This window comes from Atractosteus spatula, chromosome 18, assembly GCF_055471065.1.
Source record: "Atractosteus spatula isolate fAtrSpa1 chromosome 18, fAtrSpa1.hap1, whole genome shotgun sequence".
NCBI lineage: Eukaryota > Metazoa > Chordata > Actinopteri > Semionotiformes > Lepisosteidae > Atractosteus > Atractosteus spatula.
The window spans coordinates 13,559,663-13,575,569 of record NC_142723.1 but is presented as its reverse complement, the minus strand read 5'-3'; positions in this window follow the sequence as shown (position 1 = coordinate 13,575,569).

Below are 15,907 nucleotides of genomic sequence, written 5' to 3'. Positions count from 1 at the left end.
GTTAACAAGTAGTATTTGTCGGCAAAACCTCCAAATTGAGAGCAATATTTCTATTGGATTAAAAGAGATGGATTCACAAGCCTGTTTGTTTACAACATAATAAGGCCGCTTCACGTCACCGGAAGTCTTGTTTCCTCAATCTGAATCGCAGATTGGGAATTTCATTTATTCTGTGATGTAAATTGGAGGTTTTACAAATTACTGTGTACATTTTACTTTGGTTGTGGTTTGAAATGCCCTCATCAATGCGGATTCTAACCCCGAAGTATAAACATAGTGTTTCAGTTTCCCTTTAACTGCTGCCTTTTATAATGTATCTCCAGCTTTCGAGCAGAAAAAAAAACTTCCAATTAGGCAAAGTGTTAGTTCAATTGTGTAAAGAGCTCAGCTGGAGAGGAAACTACATGAGAACCCCTGCTTCACACCAACCTGACATACTTTTGCAAATGACTCTATAGCAACAGAGCTGTACATTTCATCACTCAGCAGATTGACCATACAGTACGTACTATTTTTGCAGTATTTAAACCCTGTCTGGGGCATCCTGACTTTTTCGGCACAATTAGCCGTTTATCCCATTTACTACTGCTTGTTGATTTGTTGCATATTCCAGACAAAATATTTCTTGGATAACTTGTGTTGCCAATGCCCGCCACCAAGCAAAAAAGAGTGAAAGGCAGACACCTTAGTCCCAGAAAGTGAAAGGCTGCGATGGGGACATCCTCCTTCCCCTAGAAAAGTCAGGTGTCCTGTTTGCTTTGGCAGTTACGGGCAGCCTGGGGCTCTTTCTTAAAATGGCCGCCGTATTATCTGAACATGTCCTGTTCAATCAATCATGCCTGTCCTACAAGGGAGTTTGTTTCTATCTAACCTTGCGTTGCTGATTCAATCACACTCTGACACAGTAATCAGGTTTTAGTCAAGTGCTGATGATGTTCTATACCCCAGTGGCTTTTCAGCTTAGAGTGTTCTGTCAACAGTGACTGAAAAGTATAGTCCCAGCCGAAGAACAGAAAGTGTCTGGGGGAGATATGTCAAGTGCTGCACATTTCTTTCCTAAGGGTGTGTGTGATGCTCATTGGCAGCTGCTGTGCATTTTTTTAGAAAGCCGATTTAACAGCTTGCAAATGCTATAAGGAAGATGCCTCCTCTTAAGTCTTCCACACAGGTGGGAAGAGAGTTGACAAAGTGGAATAAAGATTTGCATTTTGAAAACACACGTCTCTGTTCCACCGAGCCGAAAACAGAAAGGGAAATATGCCTGCACAAGCATGTGGATTGTTTTGCAATATTCATTCTTTCCCATTTTTTTTTTCTGGATTTAATCCCGCAGCTCGTCTGACTCATTTTGTTTTCCCTCCCCTCCATCGGAGGGGAATTTAATTGTTTGTAAGAATCAAAGTGTTGTCCTAAACGTTTGGTCCTCTGGGTCCCGGGCTGTTTAATAGCATGTAGCTCCATTTATTCTGTAAAGTGAGGTGCTTATTTTGGACACCTGATTTGGAAGCGTCCCCCCACAAGTGGCACTCAGTCAAGGTTTTTTTTTCTGTGGAGAGTGGAAATCCGACAAGTCCGGAGCTGGCTGTGCCTTTTCAGGAAACGGGCGATAGAGGGCACTGTGGTTGCACTGATTCTGGTGACTCTTTCCCAGGTTCCGCACAGGCTGAGTGGCAACAACAACAACAAAAAAAAAGGCACTGAAAAAACCTTCGCCACCTGCTTCAAGGAGAAACAATTGGGCCATATGCAGATGCTTAGCATAACGTTCGGCCCTTGCTCTGGAAATTTAAAAGAGAATGCTGTGAAATGTGGAACAAAGCAACTGGCATCCAGAACCCCTCTTGTTACAATGCCAACTTTTCTGCCACAGGAGCACAGACAAAGTAAACAGCACTCGTATTTAACTGACTCTTGAGCCGCAAGCGCCTGAGTAATAATATTTTTCACATGAGGTAAAAAGGCTGAGGTAAATGGTCCCCTGCATTGTCTGATAATTCCTACCTTATGGTTCTAATAGATTGTCTGCATGTAGGTCGATTTAAACATGAAGACTGGAAAGTCTTTTTTTCTTCATTTTGTGCGTCTACGTTTCAGTTCTGTCTGTTATCTTTTTTCAAGTCTCACCTCTCTATGCGAAGGTGTGTGTTGCTGTATTACCGGGCCCGAGAGTTCTAGGATTACAAAGACCCCAGTGAGTTTTCGAACCCCCCCCCCCCCCCCCACCTCAAAAATTGGCTGTACCCCCTGCCTCTGAATGCTGAGGAGTTCAGAACTTCTCAAACAAAAAAGCCGAATTCATTTCAACCGCAGTTGCGAACACGGTTTGGCTCTTAAAGGTAGATCACAATTTTTGGTGCTTTACATAGAGCGTATGCAGTATATCTCCACAGATTTATAGCAAATTCAGCCCAGACACATCACCTAACTGCCCTAAATGAAAAGCCCCGGTTGGAACACTGTTCCACCGTCGATGGAAATGTACATATATTCAGAAATTCTGGTGGGAGGTATGTGAAAACTCTGTAATATTTCGCAAACAAAACTGCGAAGAAAAAAAAAACTGGGTGGCTGGGGAGAAACTGGGAGCTGAGAGAGTGAATAAAATACAGGAACAAGTTTAACAGCGAGGCCTCTTCTGTTGCTGCATGAGCCGTATTCGGCAGTTGGGAGCATGGCTGGACGCCGTAGAAGTTGCCGCCACTCTGTCAATGAAAAACGGCCCTGCTGGTGAAGGCGGTGGGAGCTGAAAGGCCTGTAAATCAAGGGCAGTGCCTTCTGTTCGTTCTCACCCCCCGAGACCTGAAAGGGAACCTGCTGCCCTGTTTCACTGACGCGGCCTCTGTGAAACCAGTTCCTGTGTAGCTTAGTCTCCCGTTCCCTGTTATTATGGGAAATACACTGCACAAGGTGCAAATGTGTACAGTGTCCTACCGAGAATAGATCTGGCTGGTGTCTTTACTCTTCATTAAGATTTGGTATTAAAACGTCAGTGGAGGAAACTGCTGGGTTTCAGGCCACCATTGGTGAGGTTTCCAAATTCTTATATGACTTTTCCAGATGTATGATATTTACACCTACTGTACATATGTAAAACCCTCTATCTCCTGAAAATTGCCTCTGCCAAGAGCCTGCCTAATTCCATAAAACAAGCCTCAGTCCTTGCTCTGTAAAACAGAACACCTTCCTGCTACTGAGTGTGTGGAGCCGGTTGCCTTGTACTCCTTAGCTTAAAGAAGCTGATTCTTAACTCAAGGAAAATGCAATGACAAAACAACGCAAAACACAGGGGAATTCTCCCTTTAGAGTTTTTAAAGCTTAATGCATCCGCCCACTTGTTTATTAAATAACAAATCGAAAATTAGGGCAGAAGGGAAAATGAAATGTCCTTAACTTTGAAGAAAACTAAAGTCCTTTGAAGATAAAATCTGATGTACGCCATACACTCTCATGAGTCCAGTTAGCCGTGCTTTTTTGGCAATTTTACCAGCCCGGAAAAACGTTAATAAAACCCTCCTGACCTAGTTCTTTCAGCACAGGAGTCAAAGTTGACCTCAGGATACGTTTTCAGATACTACCCTTCCAAGATTAAGTGGAGGTGTCCCACATTTTACATTCAAAGGAAAATAAAATACTAACTTTACTATGTAAGGTTCACTAGAAATGGAGCTGGTCAGCGGCATAATCTCAACCACCATTTTTTTGGGGGGGGGAATTTGCTACATTTGGCTGCAAACACCATAAAAATTAATTACATTCCTATCTCAGTCCACCTTAACTCTGCACACACAACTTAGTTAAACCCCTGCCACCACCTTTTTGTATATGAACTATCTGCTACTTGTGGCTGTTAATTAAAAAATGGCCTTTTGGTGGCTTGCCAACATATCTTGGGACAGCAGTATGAATGGACATAGACATGTGACTGCGTTCTTGCTCCAAGAAGGTGAGGTAATGTTGTAGCAAAGAAGCAGCAGCAGACCAGGTGCTTACATCTCTGACAGCCCTGCAGCATAAAGAATATCAGCTTCCCCTGCCATCTGTCAAAGGCAAAGAGAAAGCCATCTCTTCCATAGAAAAGTAACTGGATACATTCTGGGGCTTAAGGAAATGTCCTATGCTGACAAACCGAAGGAACTGAACCATTTTAGTCTCGAGCCGAGAAAAATATGAGGGGACCTGATACAAGTATTCAAAATCCTCAAAGGAAATGACAAAGTCAATCGAGTGAGTGTCCGAGTGCATTTTTTTGAGAAGCCACCTTTAAAGGCTCTATATAAAATAAAGCTTATTATTATTATTTTTTCTCGTATTTCTTGTGGAAATACCCAGTTTTTACTGGGTGCTTTGCAGTCGGTCCACCTTCTAGAGACAAGTCTGGGTTAAGTGGTGTCTCTCAATTTTTGCTGTGTACCTGTGCCCTACAATGGCCTGGCATCCTGCCACCTAGTGTGCCTTATGGTTCTGGGATTGGCTCCAGGTCACCTCAATCCTTAACAGGAATCACACCATAATAGATGGATTTCTATAGAACCTGCAGGAAAAACAGCTTTAGTTTAAGATGTGTATTATCCCAGATTCACAAAGAGATTATAGCCCTATACTTCATACTGACGTGTCTGGAGGATTTTCCTTACATCTACCTGAAACCTGCTAACAGGTGTTGGGTTTGCAGTATAAAATTGGTGGTTAGGTCAAAATGTTCATTTAATCCAGCCCTTAATGTCTTTATTTACAGTAAGCCTGAAATGTACTTGAAAGTAATTGAATTGTTAACACATCAGAAAGTATCTATAATTCCAATGTAATTATAGATTGTATAACAAGCAAATTGGGGGCTGCAGTGAGTTCAGTGTCAGAGTGCTGGGCTGCAGTGAGCTCAGTGTCAGAGTGCTGGGCTGCAGGGGGCTCAGTGTCAGAGTGCTGGGCTGCAGGGGGCTCAGTGTCAGAGTGCTGGGCTGCAGTGAGCTCAGTGTCAGAGTGCTGGGCTGCAGTGAGTTCAGTGTCAGAATGCTGGGCTGCAGTGAGTTCAGTGTCAGAGTGCTGGGCTGCAGGGGGCTCAGTGTCAGAGTGCTGGGCTGCAGGGGGCTCAGTGTCAGAGTGCTGGGCTGCAGGGGGCTCAGTGTCAGAGTGCTGGGCTGCAGGGGGCTCAGTGTCAGAGTGCTGGGCTGCAGTGAGCACAGTGTCAGAGTGCTGGGCTGTAGTGAGCTCAGTGTCAGAGTGCTGGGCTGCAGTGAGTTCAGTGTCAGAATGCTGGGCTGCAGTGAGCTCAGTGTCAGAGTGCTGGGCTGCAGTGAGTTCAGTGTCAGAGTGCTGGGCTGCAGTGAGCTCAGTGTCAGAGTGCTGGGCTGCAGTGAGTTCAGTGTCAGAGTGCTGGGCTGCAGTGAGCTCAGTGTCAGAGTGCTGGGCTGCAGTGAGCTCAGTGTCAGAGTGCTGGGCTGCAGTGAGCTCACTGTCAGAGTGCTGGGCTGCAGTGAGCTCACTGTCAGAGTGCTGGGCTGCAGTGAGCTCACTGTCAGAGTGCTGGGCTGCAGTGAGCTCAGTGTCAGAGTGCTGGGCTGTAGTGAGCTCAGTGTCAGAGTGCTGGGCTGCAGTGAGCTCAGTGTCAGAGTGCTGGGCTGCAGTGAGCTCAGTGTCAGAATGCTGGGCTGCAGTGAGCTCAGTGTCAGAGTGCTGGGCTGCAGTGAGTTCAGTGTCAGAGTGCTGGGCTGCAGTGAGTTAAGTGTCAGAATGCTGGGCTGCAGTGAGCTCAGTGTCAGAGTGCTGGGCTGCAGTGAGTTCAGTGTCAGAATGCTGGCCTGCAGTGAGCTCAGTGTCAGAGTGCTGGGCTGCAGTGAGCACAGTGTCAGAGTGCTGGGCTGCAGTGAGCTCACTGTCAGAGTGCTGGGCTGCAGTGAGCTCAGTGTCAGAGTGCTGGGCTGTAGTGAGCTCAGTGTCAGAGTGCTGGGCTGCAGTGAGCTCAGTGTCAGAATGCTGGGCTGCAGTGAGCTCAGTGTCAGAGTGCTGGGCTGCAGTGAGCTCAGTGTCAGAGTGCTGGGCTGCAGTGAGTTAAGTGTCAGAATGCTGGGCTGCAGTGAGCTCAGTGTCAGAGTGCTGGGCTGCAGTGAGTTCAGTGTCAGAATGCTGGGCTGCAGTGAGCTCAGTGTCAGAGTGCTGGCCTGCAGTGAGCTCAGTGTCAGAGTGCTGGGCTGCAGTGAGCTCAGTGTCAGAGTGCTGGGCTGCAGTGAGCTCAGTGTCAGAGTGCTGGGCTGCAGTGAGCACAGTGTCAGAGTGCTGGGCTGTAGTGAGCTCAGTGTCAGAGTGCTGGGCTGCAGTGAGTTCAGTGTCAGAATGCTGGGCTGCAGTGAGCTCAGTGTCAGAGTGCTGGGCTGCAGTGAGCACAGTGTCAGAGTGCTGGGCTGCAGTGAGCTCAGTGTCAGAGTTCTGGGCTGCAGTGAGCTCAGTGTCAGAGTGCTGGGCTGTAGTGAGCTCAGTGTCAGAGTGCTGGGCTGCAGTGAGCTCACTGTCAGAGTGCTGGGCTGCAGTGAGCTCACTGTCAGAGTGCTGGGCTGCAGTGAGCTCAGTGTCAGAGTGCTGGGCTGTAGTGAGCTCAGTGTCAGAGTGCTGGGCTGTAGTGAGCTCAGTGTCAGAGTGCTGGGCTGCAGTGAGCTCAGTGTCAGAGTGCTGGGCTGCAGTGAGCTCAGTGTCAGAGTGCTGGGCTGCAGTGAGCTCAGTGTCAGAGTGCTGGGCTGCAGTGAGCTCAGTGTCAGAGTGCTGGGCTGTAGTGAGCTCTGTCAGAGTGCTGGGCTGCAGTGAGTTCAGTGTCAGAGTGCTGGGCTGCAGTGAGCTAGGATCCTAAGATCCTATGAGCTCAGTGTCAGAGTGCTGGGCTGCAGTGAGCTCAGTCTCAGACTGCTGGGCTGCAGTGAGCTCAGTGTCAGAGTGCTGGGCTGCAGTGAGCTCAGTGTCAGAGAGCTGGGCTGCAGTGAGCTCAGTGTCAGAGAGCTGGGCTGCAGTGAGCTCAGTGTCAGAGAGCTGGGCTGCAGTGAGTTCAGTGTCAGAGAGCTGGGCTGCAGTGAGCTCAGTGTCAGAGTGCTGGGCTGTAGTGAGCTCAGTGTCAGAGTGCTGGGCTGCAGTGAGCTCAGTGTCAGAGTGCTGGGCTGCAGCATGCTCTGCAGGAGCTCACGGAACAAGCGGCTTACTATCAGAGCGCAGAGCTGCAATGTATTGAGTATCTCAGCTTTCAAGTGTTTGCTGGAACACTAAGAAGAGTGAGATGCAGTGTGTTCCGTAGTTCAGTGTTTAAATACTTGGCTGCAGGCTGGAAAACTGAGTTTCAGTAGCATGCTCCCCATTCTCACGGATACTTACATTCTCCAGCTCTGAAGAAAATGGAGAAAAAAGTCTTAACTAAGCCTGCCTAAGAGAAGCCTTGTCATCGTTCAACCAACAGTTCTGGATTGCCTTCATTTTCTTTGCCACACAAATCCCTCCTTACTGTCCCATAAATTGCTCCTTGTGGATGATTTATAGCAGTCACAGGGCAGAAGCCCATTTTTCTTTTGAAGACATTTTTTTAATAATGAAAAGAAATTCAGTTGACTAGAACCCCTAATACCCCTTCGCTTGGGAACTGCGTTTCAGGAAGGCATTTTATCCTTTCTGATTTTTTAAAGCGCTTTATAATTGCTCTGAAGTCCAAAGCTTTTGGTCTCCGTCTCCTTTTCCATTTGGAATAACAGCTGGTTTGAGGACCAGGAAAGGAAAAAAAACATCTCGTGGTTTCAAATAAACGTAACTATGGGAAATTCACTCTTGTGGTCATATTTGATCTACGTATTGCTTTGTCTGCATTCAGGTCGGTTTACTCTTTTTTTCTTTATCACTTAAGTCGCAAGAGGAACCAGCCCTCGAAATATCCAACACTAGCGGAGCGCTATTCTCACCTCACGCCAACCCAGCTCTGCGAGCACGGAAAATGTACAGCCCAAGCCAGTATGATACTCACAATGTCAAAAGAGTGGCAAAGGAGCTGGTTATTGATTTTAGGAAAAATGCAACACCCCTCCAACCTACTGTAATTAAATTGTCAATGACGACAAGTACTTGGGACAGGTTGTTGACAAAAACCTGAGTTGGGAGAATGAGATGCTGTGACACTATTTCTTAAAAAGGACAACAGAGACTCATTTTTCTAAGAAAACGAAGCTATTTCAAGGTAGACAGAACCATCCTAAGACTTTTCTACGTCTTTTAATAATAATATTAATAAAAATAATAATAATAATAATAATAATATTTGCTTACACGGTATCGTGCTTTTCTGGCCACTCCACTCAAAGCGCTTTACAGGTAATGGGGACTCTTCTCCACCACCAATGTGCAGCACCCACCTGCTATATAATAATATACTTTTATTGAAAGTATCATATTGTCTCACTCGCTGGGTTGCTAACATCAGTACCATCAATTGTAATAGGAGGGAAAAAACTAGTCAGATTAAGTAGCAAATGAATGTAACACAAACAGACACAGGAAATCTTTCATCCCCACTGCAATATCTCTTTCAATGTTTCGTAACTATCTCCTCCCTTATGTTGCTGTAACACTGTTGCATTGACTTCTTGCTTGGTAGAATTTTGTCTGTCATTGTGTTGTTATGTTGCAAGTGCTGTGAAACAAATTTCGCCAATGGGACCAAAAACCTTGAATTGAATTGTAAGTGGGAACATTAGAACACTCTTCAGATCCAGTGGGAGAAATGCCGCCATATTATACATTATGATCATTGTTGACTTTAAGACACTAACTCTAAGTCATACAAGCAACTTGGCAACTGAACTCAATCAATCTTCGTGATCTGAGTCACAACAATATGGATGATGGTATTGTCCGGGGCTCAAATTTCCTAGTTTAAACACACAATCAATTTCACTCAAACCAGTTTTCATCTGGGCCTCAGATCCGCTAAGACGGTTCTGCCATTTCGGTCACGCACTCTCTTACTGATCAAAGTAGACGGAGCGGGGTTGAAGTAGTGGGGGTGGGAGAGAAACGAGACAGGAAATCAATTTTATTATCCCAAGCAATGAAGAAAAAAAAAAGAGCTCTTCTCTTCAGAAGAAATGAACTAATTGACATCATCTTCAGACAGCTGAAGCCTGACAGCCGCCTTGTGCACAGTCAGTACTGCTCCAGTCTGGGAGAATCAGAACGGCAGCTCTGAGGAAGTTGGTAGGGAGTGGGATTGAACCCTGAGCATTTGGACTACAGTACACATGGACTACTGTTGCAATAAAAGAGCAGACCCATGGGGTGAGGCTGTAGCCATGAGGGCCAAGACAAGCACTCAGACAAAACTGTGTTTTTGCCTGCTGACACAGACTGCAAAGTCTGCTAGTGGCCTTCAGTATTGAGCTCTTTTCCCTGGACAGCTGAAAGCAGCAGCTATTCCTGCCAGTAAATTGCTAAAAACTAACTGTCAGTATTAACTAGAATTCTTGCTCTCACTTTCTCATTGGCCATGATCTGTCTCTTCTCATTGTCAATGGCAGGTGGGAACTGATGGAGTCAGGATCATTTCTATTAGTGTCAGTAAGTGGCCTTCTGTCATGCTTAATTGTGCCTCATTAAGCAGGAGCTTTCTGTCGGATTATATGTTCTTCGTGGCTTCAGCTTGTATGTTTTCTCCATTCTCAGCACTATTGAAATACAGATAAAGCAGTGAACTATTCACCAGAGTTTAATCTGAGCCCATGGGACTTGAGAAAAAAAAATCCTCAGAGCTGCACCATCCCAATGGCAAGATTAACAGGATGGCTTTCAAAGCAAAATTGACTGTACTTTTCCAAGCACCAAATAAACTCGGCTTGTTTTCTTAAACCATTTTCGAGAGGAAAAATAACCCACATTCCTCTTTTCATTTTTTTAGGTTTTGTAATTGACTCTCTAATGGCCTGTTCTGAGGGCAACATGAAAAAGCCCAAACACAGAGTGTTAAAATCAAAGGTCCCTTTTTTCCATTGCGGGCAAACTGCCCACTCCATGATAAACAACACATTTTCTGTTATCTGTGTGGCTGTCAGTACTTCATTCTGAGACATTTGATATGGACATTGGTAGGGTTAATAAATACGCCCTGAACAGACTACTTCAGGATAATTTCCAGGAAATATTACAGAGGAAGTACAGTACATGCCTTTTCTCCACTGATAACGAGACTACAGAGTAAAAGAGTTAGTTCTGTGTCATTTAGGCTCATTCAGCTGTAACATCTGACTTTGGAAGGATTTTTTTCCTGACAATCTGAGCAGAGAAGACAGTGGAGAAGCCAAAAGTACAGATCTCAGCACAATCGACAAGACAGCAGGGAATTGCTGATGTACACCAATCTTGATGAGCTTAAAAGCAGATTTCCAGAAAAACTGTGGGTCTTCCTTCTTTCATTCCTTCATAAGAAAACCTTACAGTGAATCTAGAATGTGTCACATAAATCATTCAAGATTCTACAGGTCTCTTTTAGCATCTGTAGCCTGCTCAACCTTCCTGTCTGCATGAAAATGGCCCTCTGTTTCTGTCCCTCCTTCCTTCTGTTCTCAGCTCTGCCTATCCCCACCCCACCCGCTGCTCCCTGCCCACCTGTATTCTGCAGATCCTGGTCTGATAACAGCTGCCCAGCTGTGCTGTGGTTGTCACGGCGATGATGGCTCTCGGCCCAGGTGCTGGCGGAGCTCTGGGGCTGGAATGCGGCTTCAGAGCGGGCCTGTGAGAGGAGACGGGAGTGACAGGGAGAGGAGGCCGATGACAGAGTGACAGCGCAAGGGGAAAGGAAGCCCGCACTCCACTGGAGCTAGCCTTACTGGAACATTCCGAGTCCTAAAACACTGCAACTCCGGCTCTGATAACATCGGGGTCTGCTGTAACGCAGGTAACTCTCCTGACGGTTTACCACGGTAAAGCACCATCTTTCTTTTGGCTTTACCCTGATTATACCACACTTTTGGTTCACTTGCGATTTTAGTGTATTTAAATGCTAGTAACTTTCAGCTCTTAATGAGTAACTTCACAAATAGTTTGCGCAAAACGAGGGAGAAAATGTCAACGATGATTCCGAACTGCACAGTTGCCTCACACAACAGAATCTGAATGGCAATTCTCTGTGGATTATCTGAGCCACAGAACATTAGGGAGGCACTAAATGATAATACAGCAGCCTATATTTTGTTACTTTTTTGGTATTTCTGATTGGCTGCGTACAAAATAAAAAAAAAACATGAATGATTCAGTTTTTCACACCAATTTGTTCTATAAACTATATTATAGATTTCAAACACAATAAATACACTTCATCTTTTGTTGGGTGGGGGCACACACTTTTTAAAGGATCTTTACTACTATTTACTACTGTAAATAATCATTCAGTGTTTCCCAAGGAGGGGTTACTCTCCTTAATGTCCCTGAAGCACACAGCAGAGATGTGTGAAGGTAATTAACTCCCCCAAAATATCGTCCTGGTTTCGGGCATTTCTTTAGAAATGATTCCCACACCGAAACGTTTTGCTTAAGTGCGCATCACACCGCATCGATCTATCCACAAACTTTCCAATTCCCGAAAGGGTCTTCTGACCAGGAACGCCAAAACTTCCAAAACGCCAAAAGCATCTCAGGTTCCAACGTTTTGTTCCGCTGCCGGTTCATAAACAGAAAGGCCCAAAAAAGAGGAACAAAATGCACCTGAGGGAGACGAGAAAGACAGAGGGCTTCCTCTGACACCACAGCCCCTCCCAGTGTCAGCCTTCTCCATCCCTGCTGAAAACATTCCTGCCTGTCAAGCGCTACTCCTCCTCCTCCTCTCTCCCCCCCACCCCCCCAGCTGGTTCACCCTTCTCACCTCTCTAATTAGAACACAGAGCTGGGCCTCCTTCACTCATCGCCGTGTGATAACGCTCACAAAGGATCTTTGGTGACCCGCTCAGGCGGGGGGGGGGGGGGGGGGGTGTAGGGGGCAGGGCTGAGGCTGGGGTGGCACCTGTGTGAAAAAAAATGCCGTCAGTCTGGATTAAACAGAAGCAACCCGATGGGCAGAACCACTTTAGTTTCATATATCCCCTTGCCATCCTGCTTTGTTCCCCCAACACACTGATATCTCCCTTAAGCTAAAACTCAGCACTAGACTGGAGGAAGAGATGTGGAAGCCCAGGCAGGTCCTAATCTGACTCTAATTCACAAACGCGAAAGGATATTGATGCTTTCCTCCTAGCTTGTCCTGTGAGAGACCCTCACAGTGCCTTCTCCAGACTAGTTGCGTAGAATAGGAAGAGCCCTGAATGCAAGATCTGACTGGCCTATCTGATCCCCCAGTGTGAGTGGTCTTCTCAGGTCAGGGTAGCTGATTGACACTGACAGGGAGGTGTGATAAAGCTAATTGAGACCCTGACCTCAGAGGAGGACTTTTTTAAAAGAAAAAAGGCCAGCCTGAAACTGATTGGAGCTCGGACTGGAAAGGACATAAGGAGGAAAAGATTACAGTCTGAGACAGGATCCACATGTCAAAAATAAGCCTCAGGGCATCAGATTCTTAGTACCTTATTGACAGAACTTTAAGTTAATTAAACTCCAGAGTGTTTTATTTTCTGCTGCCAAGATCAGGGCTGTTGCCCTTCAGATGGGCTCAGTCATAGCAAACTCATAGGACATTTGGAGGACAATAGGCAACCCCCTTAGTTTCACTGATTGGGAGTACTTTCTTCTTACTGACAGTCCTTTGCCTAACCACCTGGTTCACAAGAACGGTTCATACTGTGTGACCTTTTTCATGACAATAGATGGAGCCCATTTCAGGATCTGAGGGACTTGCTCTGAGGGATCTGAGGTGGTGCCATGGTCACTGCCCTACTCTTGCCCCCAGTGACTGATCTAATTATTTCAACAATCATCAGAAGGGGTCTAATCTGTTCCCAATAGGAGAATTTCTTTGCTCATCTACTAGTAATACTACTACTAGTAATTTCCTTACACTTATATAGCGCTTTTCTGGACACGCTACTCAAAGCTCTTTACAGGTAATGGGGACTCCCCTCCACCACCACCAATGTGCAGCCCCACCTGGATGATGCAACGGCAGCCAGAGTGCGCCAGTACACTCACCACACACCAGCTCTTAGTGGGGAGGAGAGCAGAGTAATGAAGCCAATTCATAGATGGAAATTATTAGGAGGCCATGACTGGTAAAATTCAGGGGGAAATTTGGCCAGGATGCCAGGGTAACACCCCTACTCTTTTTTCGAGAAACACCCTGGGATTTTTAATGACCACAGAGAGTCAGGACCTTGGTTTTACATCTCATCCAAAGGATGGTGCCATTTTACAGTATAGTTTTACTGTAACTATACTGGGGCATTAGGACCCACACACTGCAGGGTGAGTGCCCTCTACTGGCCCCACTAAAACCTCTTCCAGCAATAACTTTAGTTTTTCTCAGGAGGTCTCCCATCCAGGTACTGACTAGGCTCACACCTGCTGAGCTTCAGTGGGTTGCCAGTTGAATTGCAGAGTGATATGGCCGCTGGCAATATCCCCTTGGAGGGGATGGTTAGTCCCCTCTAAGCTACCTTTATACAGGATAGAGAATTAAACAAGTTGGATGGTAGTCATGACTGATATGCTGTCTGACACAATACTTTCCTCTCCTTTCAGAATTCCAGTTTATCAATTTAAAATAAGCACAGAAAATACTTGAAACATCCTACAGGCAATTCCAGATGAAGTTTTTTTCCTGATTCCATCAGAAGAACCCAGCCCCTGCTTACACATGTTTTGGAAGTCTTGTGATAGTGGTCACAGGTGTGTGTGATGAATTCAGTTTCAGGTGTGACTGTTGCTGTGAAACCTTGACTGCTTCCACTTTTTCCACTGAAACATTTCCAAATTACTTTCTTCAGTCATATTGTTGTTTATATGCAGATCTTATTGCAGCCAAAAAAAAACTTTTTTTGAAAGTTTGGATGTAGTCTGAGATGCCCTTAAAAAGCACTTGGATGCATTTATTGAATGCACTTATAAAGTGGATTGAATGTCTTCATACAGCTCAACTCTTAGCGGCATTAAGTCATTGACAGGATCTGGTGATGTTCTTTGAATGAAAAAAAAAACAGCTTGTTCATTTTCTTCTGACCAACTGGTGACTATAATGTATAATACAAAACATTCCATGCATAAAGTAAAATTATTAGAAGAAACGACATAAAATACATAGCTGACATAATTCTTCTTTTCAGGACTTTGGTCAAATTCTGATGACAAAAGGACCCACTGCATATAAAGCAATAATGCACTTACTACTTTGGCATTAGCGACCCTGACTGAGGAAACGACAGCTGAAGGGCAAACCCATCACAGACCTGCTCACTCCTGAGGAATGAATCAGGAAGGCAGCTGTGAAGGTAAAGTTGGAGTTGAAGGAGCTAGGCTAGAAAAGATGCACACAGAGTGGTGGTCAGCCAGTGAATAGTTACTATGTAGGAGAGAGAAGTGCAAGGTTACAATTTGACTGAAAGTCTGTTAAATAACATCACTGAGTGCTATCTTTCTCCCCCCTCTAAAAGGATCTGCTGTCTTTAGAGATACTGTTGTAAAAATTAGCCTTAATTACAATCCAGAGATAATTCTTAGTGATCAGACAAAAGGGAGGTAAAAATATACTAAGGAGGATTGTTTTTCCCCAAACAAAGCCAAGTTGTGGAGAAACCATTAATGAGCCAAACGCAGGAGAGAATTGATGCAAGAGAATAGCAGAAGACCCTACAGGAAGAAATGGAGAGAGAGGGAGCTGGAGTCAGGAGAGAGAAAGAGCACAAATGAAGGATATAAAGGGGCAAGTGTAGAGAGGTCAGGAGAGATGACGGGAGAGAGAGGGGGAATCTTAATTTGTGAGACTCTAGGCTGGGTTTCAAGATGATGGAGACTTTCTGAGCTGGGCACAGACAAACGTCTTCTTTCCCAGAGGAGGATGGGGGAGGCCAGTAATTGATTTCATGCTGGAGTCAGCCAGAGTCTCTCTTCCTCGGGGCTTTTGGGGATGAGCGAGGATAGCGGGAAAAAGACAAAAAGAAGAGTGCGCTTTACCCATGTTGTTTGGGTCCAAGGAGAAGCAAAGACCACCAAAAGAAAAAAACAAAACCCTTCATGCCGGGTAGTTTTCACAGCACGCCCCATGCTTTGTGGTCCCGGATTGGTTATTTATCAAGTGTGTAAACTTGCTTGGGTTTCTTCTTCTTTTTTTTCCAGACAGCTTTATTTTTTTCCACTCCAGGGCGAAGTGTTAAATGCGCTGTCAAAAGAGCTCGTTAGCAGACTCTCTGCTGGGTTGTGCCAAAACGTGAAAGGAGGTGGAACGAAGGAAAAAAAAAAGAGAAGAGCTGGAGGAAAAACGAGAAAAGACAAAAGATGTCACAAGGCACCAACCTAAGAGGCTTGTGTACAAAACCAGACTCTTGAGCTCAAAGACATCATGCAAGGATTAAAAGCCATAGGAAGTCTTGTAAACTCTTCTTAAACTGAGCTGGATGCTTTGGTTAGAAAACTAGAAAAACACTGAAAAACACAGATGGAGAGGAGACTCGATGCACAACAGTTTGAGCTGTTTCGGATGTTAACCAGTCATATGCTCCATTGCAAAATCCAACTGCACTTTCTAAACATCTCGCTTGCATTACACTAGTTTGATTAAAGGTTCACGGACAGCCTTCAAGTTAAAATATTTTTAAACATGCTACATGTCTGCTGCACTACATCCATACAGGAGCCCACAGTGTGTAAAACTGGTCATGCAGTCAAGTGTTGTGTGATAGAAGTCTTATTTGTAGTCAAATATACAGTACTATATTATCAGTTTTATTGATTATCAGGATTAGGCAGGTTGCAAAGCAGCCCT